Source organism: Phoxinus phoxinus, assembly GCF_949152265.1.
Source record: "Phoxinus phoxinus genome assembly, chromosome: 12".
In the NCBI taxonomy this organism is placed as follows: Eukaryota; Metazoa; Chordata; class Actinopteri; order Cypriniformes; family Leuciscidae; genus Phoxinus; species Phoxinus phoxinus.
This window is the reverse complement of record NC_136887.1, coordinates 13,915,735-13,929,000: the sequence shown is the minus strand read 5'-3', so window position 1 is coordinate 13,929,000 and position 13,266 is coordinate 13,915,735. Positions and strand designations below refer to the sequence as shown.

Genomic DNA, 13,266 nt, shown 5'->3' with positions numbered 1-13,266 from the left:
TTTACAGCATTAATACATTTAGGTTGATATACATTTTTCAGCACATTCTCACTCCTCATCACATATGACCCCTTGGCATCACTTTTACGCCGTGTGTTGTATTTGTTATACTTACTGTTGTGTTATCATATCTATGTAAAAGTATTGCATATTATATTTGTTTATTTATTCATGCTGACATAAATGAACAAGAACATAAGCAGTGTTCTCAGATTCCTGCCTGAAGAGCTCTTTTCATGTGCACAATCCTTTTTTTTGTATAAGCAAAAAAGGGTTTGTATGTGCAAGGCAATGTGCATCTTTTAAAAGGCCATGAGCTATTGCCGTCGCCCACACAACTAATACGTACTGTAACATTTCAGTGTATTCATGCCCTGATGCTCATGAATTAATCACACAGAGCCACCCAAACAGGTCTCGAGTTAAACATGCTGGAACCTGCCAGGTGAAAATAGCAGTATATAGCGTCATACAGTACGTGAGAGTGAATCGACAGTCAGAAATGAGTCCTGTTGATGACATCTCACAGGATACTATTACATCTGAACAGGCTGGTGGAGATATGATAAATAAAATCACACCATGTGTTTCTCGCTAACACCGATTTGCTGCATCTGGGAAAGTGGCCAAATGCCATGTGGTTTGTGATGCTTTCATTTTCACAGGAACATCTAGATGTGTTCACTTAAAAGAACTGTGCTTTGTCACTCAATGTGTTGAGGCTACGGGGCAAAAAAGGGCCCAGTTTCTCCTTAATAATGTAAATTATGGATTTAGCTATCACTTGTTTGTAAGATGTCTTTTATTATCACGTAAATACATAGTTCTGTCATTAAACTCTAGATGGTGCTGGCTGAGGGGTTCTTAACGCAAGCGGATGATATTTACAACATTAACTGGCACAAGCTGATTGGTTCATGTCCCATCTGCAGCCAGCTCGCTTCTCAACATTTAAATGGCTGGTTAGCATTCACTACAGCAGTTTGCAGAGCGCTTTCAGAGCTCGTCTGCAACCCTCCACCCTCCCCAGCTCCACCTGTATAGATCTGCTATGGAAATTTATATACTTGATATATATCTTACATATACTCACAGCAGCGTATGTATGGGTTCCTGTACTTGCTCTGCAACAGCAAGAACAGCAACAGCAGCAGCGCAGGAGGTCTATCTTCAGAGAGAGAACTAGAATTAGGTCTATCAGCATTAAGTCTGGTCCGCATTGCAGATTTTTTCACATATCAGACAATTGTCTGATAGATGTAAAGACATGGTTGGCACATGTTTGGCCGGCAAGCAAACCTGTCTGGATTTTTTCTCTCTCTATCTTTTACCTTTATCTTTTTTTTCTTTTCACACAACCTGTTCATGTTGACATCTGCCTAAATGATTCATCTGTTCATCAGCTTTGGCAATTAGCTTAAGAAGCTGTAACACATTTAATATACTCCCTCTTAAAACAAATTGTTTGAGCATGTAAAAAGTCTGCTGTCAAAGAAGCTGATGCAGTTTTTCCATTATGATTAGACAATGCCTGAGTTGAAAATCATTATCCACGGTACAGAAAACAATAAAAAGATCAGAGCAAAACAACTAAATGCGCTGTATTTTTAATGCCGGGCAAGTAGTTGGCGATGTCACTATGAAGAAACAATACGCGACTATAGACTGAACACATAGTGGTGCAGGTCACGTCAAAACCCGGAAGACTAATTCGCTGCTGGTCCCTTCAAGATTTTCCTATGGGGTTTTTATAATGGGGTTTAAATTTATGAGTAAAATAAAGCCTGTGGTAAACATAACTTGATGATACTTTGGTGTTTTGTTCTACGCCTGTGTAAATGAATGGCTATAATGCATTAAACGTTTCCCGTTAAACGGTGTCGTGTAAACTAAAGAACCCTTTAGATTTTCACTTTGTTTTCACGTTTCCTTTGTTTCCCATGTTTATGCTCCTCATTTCCTATGAATCAGTTTTGTTTGCTTTCAGATCATAATGTTACTATATTCGCATCTTGGGGTGTTTCCAGTTTTGTGGCACTTCAGAAATATCACCACTGTCAGAAGAGCAAAATTACACTCAGTATTTGACCTTCTGGCAGCTGCTCCGTTTCACCTTTGCGTGACACAAATAGGAAATTTGTTTAAATGTAACTAACGCATGCCCTTTGAGTCCTATCATCCTGGCGGTGGTCCTGAGTGTGTTTGTGTGTGTTTCTAACCTAGTAACACTTTGCTGGTATTGGGAAACATCCCAATAGTTTTTGCTTAATCTGACAAATCCTCATGATGATTTCTTTAAGAAAACCTGTTTATATATAAAGCCAAAAATGGAAGAGGGTTTCTTTTAGGTCTTTGGTTTTTTCACATTAAGAAATCTTGTTAAACGTGCGAGAGAGCAATCTGAAAGTGCAATACAAATGTTATCGCTCTGGTTCAGTTGTAAAGAGGGTAAGTGGTTGAGACTGTAAACAAAATGGACTAGCACCTTGATGCTCCAGACAGCTGCAAAAATAGCTCCAGCCTGTCAAATTAAAACATTGCATGCAAATGGAAACTGACAGAACTAATCTAATACTTCTTGTGTACTTTCGTAGAGAAGCCATCTGTTCTTACACTAATGATAACTGAATTTCATGTAATATGATCATACCTCCAAATAGGTTTGTAAAGCACATTCAACTCGGCATGAAACTTAAGTTGCGATAGTCTTTTCTTCCTAATTTTGGTATATAGCCGAGTGAAACAGCTTATCGAACAAGAAAAAAATGTAGGACGGGCCCTGATTTTGTCCGAGGGTAATTGGATGGATGGTTGTGGTCTGCTATTGGTGGATCTGATGTGAGTGACAGGTAGCCCCGCCCTCACACCAGTAAACACATCATCAGAGAAGAGATGTCGCTGCAAGAGAGTGATGGGTAGTTATTTTGATCAAAGATTATTCATTTGAATAAATAATGATGTGTATGGAAAAATCATCTATTATAAATACAGATCTCCATTTAAATGGTTCATTCATCTGGAGTTAAACAGGGAATGGAGATGTCTCTATTTGATCGGGTGTGCATTGACTCTCTGTTATGTAGCCATTCATATGACATTAATACTATTGAATCATATTTATGGTCGTTTTTTACATATCATGTTACTGAATGATTAGCATATTCATATACATGATACATGTCCAGAAACATAGTATGTCTATGGTACAATTCCCAAAATACCACAATACCATGATCCTTCATTGATACTTAATTCTAAGTGTGAAGTCCACAAACACTTCACACTTCAAACTGAGAAATTGAATGTAGCATTTACCAACAATATATTTACTGGAGCACTACAAAAATAAGTTTAGGAAAAAGACCATTATATAATGCTATCGGGGTCTGATAGGACAGTATCCAGTGGCAAACTATTTGTCCACTGTGACAGAAATAAACCTGAGAACCACCTTGACAAGATGCAGACTCAGCGAGTATATAGCCATATAAATGGGTAAGCAAAAGAAAAAAACATGGCTGCACAACAGAAAGCCTGCGTCTACAAAGCAAGCAAAACAAAATCAAGACAGAAGTGCATTTTCCAACTGAATGCACAAAAATGCCAATGATGAAATCACAACAATGTTCTTCAACAAAACCAGATTTAACATCATGGATTTGACAGAATGCTGTGCAGTGGAAAAACGTTGAGCATTGCGGAAACATGTACAGATGAAAAAGATGTTGTGAGTCTCCATATCTTTCTCAACCAGGAATAGTTCACTCACAAATCATGTACTTAACATCATGTTTCAAAAATATGACTTCCTCTTTTTTTTCCTGGGCAACACGAAGTAAGATGTTTAGGAGAATGTTCACACTGCTATAATTCACATACAATGCAAATAGGCGTAAAACACTGTAAAACTGCAACAGGGATAAAAATATTGTTTATCTTTATTTTAGAATTCGTTAAATACAAAAAATACCTTCTTAAAAATAAAGGTTCCAAAAGGGGTTTCACAGTGATGCCATAGAAAAACCATTTTAGGTTCCTCAAAGAACCTTTTATTGAACAGTTCTTAAGTTCACCAAAAAATGACAATCCTTCCATCATTTAGCTTACTGACCCTCATGCCGTTCCAAACCCGCAAGACTTTCGTTCATCTTCGAAACACAAATGAAGATATTTTTAATAAAAATCTCTACGAGATTTCTGTCTCTCCATTGAAAGTATACGCAACTACCACTTTGTTGCTTCAAAATGTTCACAATGGGATCGTATAACTAATCCATATGAATTGAGCGGTTGTGTCGCTTTATATGCTTTTCAATATTCTCTTTTTAATTTAGGCTTTTATTTGCATAAAAACATTCATCAACTCACACATCAGTTGTAGTAAACGGAAGCTCAAGTATGTTTGCTTGATGTGCGACTGCGTGTTACACAGCACGTTTGAGCTTCTGCAAGAACCAATGACGTTTATTCTTTTGTGTAAAGTAAAGAAGATTTTTAGCTGAAACTGTGGTCCTCTGTGATTCATATAATGCAAGTTAATGGCTACCGTCACTTTGAGATTCAAAAAAAGTAAACAAAAAGAGACGACTCCTGACTATACATTGAGGTCTTATGAAGCGAAATGTTCAGTCTATGCAAGAACATTATTAACTCTAATCCACAGCCTTGGCAAATGGTCCTTTTAATGCAAGCTTCCTGTCGCATAATGACGTATCGCAGTGTACTTTAACTCTTTCCATTTTAAAAACATTTTATTCTAGCTTCATGCATCCTATTTGTAATGAACACTTGAATCTGGGTATGTTTCATTTAAAAAGCAACATTTAGAACAAAAATCTGAGAAAATAGCATTTTTGTCAAAGACTATGTCCGGATCGGATTCAGAATGATGATCAAAACATTGATGAGTAGATCGAGTCCATCAACAGACCCAAAGCTTCACAGTCATTTCCTCTTCGTGGGTTCGACATTTTATTTAGCAATGTTAGTCAGTTTATATGCCGTTTAATGATCACATTGTTTTACATTTACGTAAGTAATCTTATATCACTTTGTTTCATGCTTCTTCTTTACCTGTGCATAATAGCGCCCCCTACATTATAACAGTAAAAACATGGATAGCCGGTAAATTCAGTCAGTGGCAGGGAAAGAGTCAAGTAAATTTGAAGTAAATTCCTTTGTACACTACCAGTGGATGAGCCTACACAAAAATCCATATAGCCTACTCAGAAACATAACTTTTTTATTTATAAATCAATATTATCAAAAAAATGTAAGACAGAATGTAAAACTATGTGAAAAAAATATATTTAATCGGCTATTTCATCAAAAGATTAAACTACAAGCCAAGTATATTTAGAATAATGAATTACACTTTTAAGCCGCATACACTTACACTTTTCTGTCAGAATAAGCCAAGTATACTTAAGTGCAATTTTAAGTAGGCTATATTTCTGAGAAGTGCATACAAAGTAGACTGAAATTATACTTTCTTATTTTTTAGTTTAAAAGAAGTATAGGCCTACTAATAGCACACTTGAAAAAGCTTATTTTTTGTAAGGGTTGTTACACAGTGATTTGAGGAAGTAATCATTCTTGTTGACCAGTTCAAGTGCTCAGCTGAACTTCGACACATGTAATTTACAAACTTCATCCTTACATCTGCTGCTGTCAGGCCCGGTATGCTGTAGGTCAGTGGATAAACACATGGATCAGCTCTAGCCTATCAGTCATGGCGTGTTGGTCCACTAGTGCTAACATTTTGCTTTGAGCATGAAAGGATCCGAATTCTTGCAGTAATTTAATCCTTAGGTTTTAATAAAGGAAATTTGCAGCATACATCAGTTAATGTCTTAAAAAAATAAGAAAAAAGGTCTATTGTCAACAGTGTAGCAATGTATGAAGCAAGCTTTCAGTCAAAGCAGCTTTCTGTTGGACAACGCAACAATCTGTGTGAACAACTTGAAACCTTTTAAAAATCTGTGTGGGAAAATTCACACTTTTGTCCTCGTGTGAAATTCCCGATCGAGTGGATTCTTATTGAAATTACTGAAATGTTCTTTGGGGACTCAAAATGGTTATTTAATGGCATTGTTGTGTGTTTGGAACCTTATTTTCAAGAGTCTACCTGGTTTGCATTTTGTTTTGTGAAGTCACTGGTGCAGATGCCAATCCACAGAAAAGGAAAGGCAGCTGGATTGCTCATTCGAGAACCGAATAAATACTGCTGCTGTTCATTTCCTCTAAATTTGACAACCACATCCACCACTCAGTAAAACATTTAAGATGACACATTTCTCCACCAGACTGCCACTCATTATAACAAAACGAAAACTAAACTTTGCATTACATACATACACACCAGATGTCTCCTTCACAATGGAACATATTCAAACTTAAAGTTGGGGTGAGCAATATTTGAAAAACACTGTTTGAAAGTTGGTCGGACCGACACAACCAGACACACCAGCAAACGTGTAGCCAATCAGCATTAGGGGGTGTATGACGTGTAAGAGCGAAATTGAGCAAGAGGGAGATTTGAAGAAAGGCTGTATAAAGAGAGATGGCTGAGAGACACCACAAAAGAGAAAAGCTCATATCACTTGAAAATGAAGGGTTGTGATCAGGAAAGAGCTTTAGGATCCACGTTTAGTAGAAAAGCTTTCCAGCGCTGGAGAGAGCTAAGCGGGAAGGCCTGAAAACAGACGAGGAGGTTGCTTTGATTCCGCTCCATATGTGAGTAACATTCGTGAGTGTCATTGTTTGTCTAGAGCTGCTGTTCTGTTGGCAACTAACAACGCACTCTTGTTTGTATTTACTCTTGTGTATGTATGTTCATTTTTCGTGCTTCCTTGTCATTCACTCATCATCTTCGCTTCAATTGTTCGTGAAGCATTATTTTGTTGCGTTTTTGCTACGATAAATAGACATCCACTCTTGCATTGCATGCATGTAACAGAGGCCAGCTAGTGATGACTGCTAGAGAATGCAATGTTTACTGTTTAGCATCCTTGTTAGTTCACCCGCCTCGCATGCCAGCGATTAGGGTTCGAGACCGGCTTGGAGCAGGGCGGTTAGGATTGGAGGGTGAGCTTTGGAGGTGGAGCAATAAAAAGAGGGGTGTGTTTGTTTGGGTTGATTTCAAATATCAACTATACTTTGAGAAATTACATACTGCACCTTTAACATCTTGATTTTTGACACCACTGCTTCTCACGTCTCATGACCACATGATTCTACAATGGAATTTTCATTTTTTAATTATTTATGCCATTAAACCTGTCATTGTTTTGTAAAAATGGTAACACTTTACAATAAGGTTCATTTATTAAACATTAGTTGATGTATTAACTAACATTAACTAACAAAGAGCAATACATTTGTTACAGTATTTATTCATCTTTGTTAATGTTTGTTAATATAAATAAAGCTGTTCATTGTTTGTTCATGTTAGTTCACAGTGCATTAACTCATGTTAACAAGATTTTAATAAAGTATTAGTAAATGTTGAAATTAACATTAACAAAGATGAATAAATGCTGTATAAGTGCAGTTCATTATTAGTTAATGTTAACTAATGAAGTTAACTAATGTTAACTAATGAACCTTATTGTAAAGTGTTACCAAAAAAATAAACATTTTTCTATTCTAGTCAACTAAAGTTATCTATCCGTTTATCCAATTGATTTGTCCAATGTATTTAAATTCACAACATTTTAAAAAGTTCTCAACTTTCGTAAGTAAATAAAACAAAAAAAATCCTATGCAAAAAAAAAAAAGGAGCAACAAAGGTAACACTTTATTTCGATAGTCCACTTTAGACATTCTACTAACTATAAGTAACTTTGCAACTACATGTACACTAACTATCATTTGAGGATTAGTAGACTGTCTGCTTAATATTTGCTCACACTTTATTTTGTTGGTCCCCCAACAGACATTCTACTGACTAAAAATAACTTGGCAACTACAAGTCAACTTATTCTCCTGACCGAACCCTGACACCTGATCATAACCTACCAGTCTACTACAGTCTAAAAATTAAGCAGATATTAAGCAGACAGTCTACTAATACTCTTGTTGACATGTAGGTGCAAACTTCAAAATAAAGTTTTACCCAGTCGAAAACTCAACAAATATCTAAAGAGAAAAATGACTTGAATATGGGTCAGTTACAGCGCTCTGTTTGTATTTGCATGTGGACAGGTGCACAAAGCAGAATAGAAACAGGAATGGAGACAGAATGAAAGGAGATAAAAGTGAGAGAGTGAGAAAGAGAGCGAGTGGAGTGTTTATTGATCCGTTCGCCTCATCAAGCGGCTGTCTCAGTAAGATGTCGGTGGTGTCCGGCTCACATGCACGCTGCGGTACACCTGAGCAGTGAGACCTATAAGTGCTGACAGCAACGAAATCAGCTCCTTTTCACACATGCATTGTGTCTTTGTCAGAGCACTTTTACTGACTATTACCCCTGAGGGAGTTCACAATGCTGCTATACTAAGAAGTGTGATTAGTAAGGGAGCTCTACCGAGAGCAATCCAGTTATCTGGTCTTCTAGTCTAGCTAGCTTCATGCAGTCAAGTTCAGCCAGCAGTGCATAAATATGACCTGAAATTATTCAGTATAGTTCGTATTTAAATGCTGATAAAATCTGGATTTCACAAATGAAAGGTGTGGAGAGATAAAGCAGGGCAGAACATTGACTAAACCGACTAACACTGTACTAAAAAAGGATAATAAATACTTAAAGCCACCATGAAATCAAAATGGACAATTTTTTATTTATTTTATTGTAAAACATTGCAGTATTTAATATAAATTATTAATCTATGCACATATATATATATTTTAAATTTCCCCTTCACACGTGTTTATGGGCACGAGGGTGGGACAACCTGTCACTCACATTAGATTCACCAATAGCAAACAACAACCATCCAATCAATTTTCCCATGGACAGAGTCAAGTCCAGACCTACATTTGTTGTTTCGCTCAGGGAACTTACAGTAGACAGGAGTCTACTAATACTGTAGTTGCAAGAATGTCCTAAGAGGACTATCAAAATAAAGTGTTACCTACAGTTTATGATGCTTTTGGTAATCAGCGAGCAGATGCTCACCGATGTACAGTATGGCCATTCTTGCCCACCAGTCAGACCAACACCAAACCATTATTAAGATAAAACCAGCCTGAAGCTTGATGCTAGGTAGCCTGGGAAAACCCTGACGAACTTCCGGCAAATTTGAGATTTGCTCTGCAAGTCAGTCTGGCCAAGAGCCCATTCAAGCCCATTTCCAATTTTTCCAAATCGAGGCACCAATTTCAAACGTTGAGGCGGGCTTTACACGATGGTGATCACTCTGATTGGTTTTAGGTCTATCCAATTGCGCCCAGAGGCATTTGAGCGACGTCCAGTGCTGACGGCCCTTTGGAAATGGGCTGTGAATGAACCTTTCCCAGTTACAACTGAGCAGAGTCTGGTGTCAACCAGGCTAGATGCTAGGGTCAATCAAGCTCAAAATTTCTCTTTACAGAAATCCACTGCAGCTGGAAAATTTTAGATAATTATTTTGAGATTGAGATGGGTGTTGAATAACCTTCACCTTCTGCCAAATGGATTTCTGAAAATGAAGTGATTTTATCATTGTTTCCACATGGGCAGACATGATCTGACAAAATCTATTACAAATCTATTAAAAGTACAATTATATTTCCATTTATCTGCATGTTAAGAAGTATGCCTGAGACAACTGAACTTTTATTTCTAATGCCGAGGAAGGATTCCATAGTCAGAGAGGATGAATTCACTTGATGCCTGAGATTGAAAGAGAGGCTGTAATCCCAGTATGCCAAAAAGATACATTGATATGCCACAGAGGAGATTTGAAGCTATTCTCCTTCTGCTATGCAAGGGCACGGCAGGTTCAGTGCCATGCAGTCTCTAATGGTACTTCTGTGATAACCACAAGTACCCTAAATGAGTGGAATAAAGTCAGCTATGAATCGGCACATGTGGGGCACCACTGGGGTTATGGGTTTATAAAAGAGAATGATACCTTTAAACCTTGATGGAATCATCTGGCAGCTCTTACATTTGATGCCTTGTGCTTGAGTCGAATCACTCCCTCATGAGCACTGCCATTCACCAAGCACAGAAATCAAGAGAGGTTCATGGCAGACACTGCTTCTGCCAGTGGTGTCAAGCCTGACCTGACGTGGAGAGCGCCCCATTCTCTATAAACTGTCTGGCCATTAAATGCAAGGACAGGGGTCAAAATGAAACTGGATGAGACCTTACAAGAGGAGTAGGTTTTAAACTTACTGCATGCTGATAGAAAACCACTGAGCTGTAGATTTCTTTCTGAAAAACTGAATGAGACACATTCATTTTATATTTTTAAAGACATTTTGAGTTATGACAGCATGGTGTTTTAGTATCTTGCAATGCAGTTGCTGGGTGGTTGCTTACTGGCCATAGCCCAAGACTCTATTGATACTCTTAATCAGGTGTATTGTCTTCTTTACCAGTAAATGCAACTAAAGTAAACAAACAAAAAATACAATTTCAAAGAAAATATCTTGAATTATCTTAAATGCTCTGGCAAACAGATTTTCCTTGTTTTCATCTCTAAATTTGGTTAGATTTATGCTTAAAACAAGAAAATATGCTAATTAAATAAGAATAATAAACGTATACTGTAAATATCACAACAATAACACTAACTAAGGTAATACTATTTGTGATGTTTGACTTAGTAACCACTAAAGACTGGAAAAATGCTAGTTAAGTTGTCAATGTGCGTGACATACAGAGCCATTAACAGTCAGAGCATTTCCTTAAGTTTGATTTCTCCATTTGGAGAAAACGAATCAACAGACCATTATTTCATCTAGCTAATTTAATGGCACCATATAGTCAGAATAGCATATGGGCTCCTCATAACTCTGTTTAATTAACATCAGATTAGCTCTGTGCCTGGAAGAGGCTTTACTTAACCAACAGAAATGATCCATTGATTCTTAGAAAAAGACTACGCAGCATGGCTGTTTTGTTCAGCTTTAAGCACAGCCACAACACCAACTATTACTAAATAGGGAATACACGTCTACTTTGATATTAATGGTAATATTATAGTGGTTAAGAATATGTGCTACAAACAAAATAATTGTACTGTATTTTTTTTTAACTTTATCTGGTCAATTCACTAGGATTGTATGGAGAAGAGCAGGATGAATATTCTTAAACATCTCTTTTTGACCTGCTCAAAGGAGAAAAAAATAAGCATAATACAGTTCATTTACCATTGTCTGACATAAAAGCACTTACAGCCACGTTTATCAAGCAGAACTGTTCTTGTGTAAGCTTTTAATGACAAATGTCAGCAAAAATGTCCAATGAGTGTAATCTATCCAATGAAAGTGCCTGCAGTATGGCTGGCTATGATTAATTTTCATGTGCCTTGTGGTCACCATAGAGCGGCAATGAAAAATAACACCTTGAAATGACTGCAGGACGGAAGATTAGACAGTATCAAAGGTTTCCCATGCAGGAACAGCCCTCGGGTGTCTTCGCACTGGGCACAGAAGCTGAAGTAGCTTGAATCTTGATATCACCCTGCGGGTAAGCGGCTTGCAAGCAGCAGCATAAAAAAGAAAAGAAAAAAGTTTATCTTAGGTGCCAACACAGCTGCGGCGTTAAAAACAGCCTAGAGATGAACGGCAGCCATCATATGCTCACCTGCTCCTGACTTCAACACAGTCAAACCAATTTACAGGCAACCAGATGGAGAAAGACTGAGGCAGCAGAACCACTGAAGAGACTAAATCAACAGATAGAGAAAAGCATATGAGATGAGAGACACTTGCTTTTGGAGAACCATGATAATTACTCATTTTATGAAATACCCCATGAGTCTTTTTTATTATCAGAAATGCAAACATCTCTGCTACATTTTTACTTAAATGTAAATATAGGGGCATCGTTTATCTTTCTCTGCTATTAAAGGGTTAGTTCTCCCCAAAATGAGAATTCTGTCATTGATTACTCGCCCTCATATCGTTCCAAAGCCGTAAGACCAAACCCGTTCATCTTCGGAATACAAATTAAAATAATTTAAACGACCACTTTCAAGGCCCAGAAAGGTAGTTAAGAAATCGTTAAAATAGTCAATGTGACTCCGGTGGTCAACCTTAATGTTATGAAGCGACGAGAATACTTTTTGTGTGCAAAAAACAAATAAAAATAACGACTTTATTGAAGAATTTCTTCAACAGTGTAGGAGACTGACACAGTCGCTATTTTTGTTTGTTTTTTTTGTGCATGGAGGGGTCAGAAAACTCTCAGATTTCATCAAAAAGATCTTACAGGTTTGGAACGAAACGAGGGTGAGTAATTCATGACAGAATTTAATGTTTTTGGGTGAACTAACCCTTTAACAGTTCCGGGCAGACAGTTACAGTTTTCTATTACCAGTTACAATTATAATATTTATGTTGTTGCTACGAAGTAAACAAAGGGCAAAGCTATTTGGCCCTACTAGCCAACATTACAGTGTAGATGTAGTGTTTGGGCCGTGAACATTCTCATGGTCTGAAACACTCGAATTGGTGTGGCAAAATTGACAGCATCCGTAATATTTACGCCTGAGATTACCATAACGCAGGGTTTTATGTCATACAAGCGTTCACGAGGGAGGCATTGTGACACGTGATGTAACACACTTACGTCATGCAAAACAATGCCCCCCTCGCGAACGCTCGTATGACATTTGGTAAAAATATTAGTGTTTTTCTTACACACACCTATCGTTTCGCTTCAAAGACATTGATTCATCCACTGGGGTTGTATGGATTACCGCCACAATCGCTTTGTGTGGTTTTTCAAGCATCAACCAAGCGGCCCCCATTCAGTGGCATTGCAGTATATGGTCTCACAGAGATTGATTATCTTCCTAAACATCGTTGTTTGTGTTTATTGAAGAAAGAAAGTCATATACATTGGGGGTGGCATGAGGGTAACTTAATGATTAGAGAATTTTTCATTTTTGGGTGAAATATCCCTTTAAATAACATCTACAAACGTCATATGGATTCATTAATCAAGTGTGAATCACTGGAAACCATCCATGACCAGAAAAGGCCGACCTATAAAATCTGTGACAAGCTGTGACAATAATTTATGCCCTCAGTTTGTAATAACAAGCAATAATCGTGTTTACAGTAATGCACTTAAAGTGGAAGCCTGTGTTAGTCAGCAGTGCTTGAGGT

At 37.5% G+C, this 13,266-nt stretch overlaps 1 long non-coding RNA gene across 1 annotated transcript in view; it reads right to left on the bottom strand.

The window, feature by feature from the left end:
- Positions 1–11,238: 11,238 nt before the first annotated feature.
- LOC307008180 overlaps positions 11,239–13,266 on the bottom strand; it is a 105,541-nt gene continuing 103,513 nt past the window's right edge. The window contains exons 2-4 of the long non-coding RNA XR_013799771.1: positions 11,738–11,819; positions 11,496–11,628; positions 11,239–11,258 (exon numbers count right to left, since the gene is read on the bottom strand). This is a non-coding gene — a long non-coding RNA (uncharacterized lncRNA). The remainder of the gene's footprint in view (positions 11,259–11,495; positions 11,629–11,737; positions 11,820–13,266) is intronic.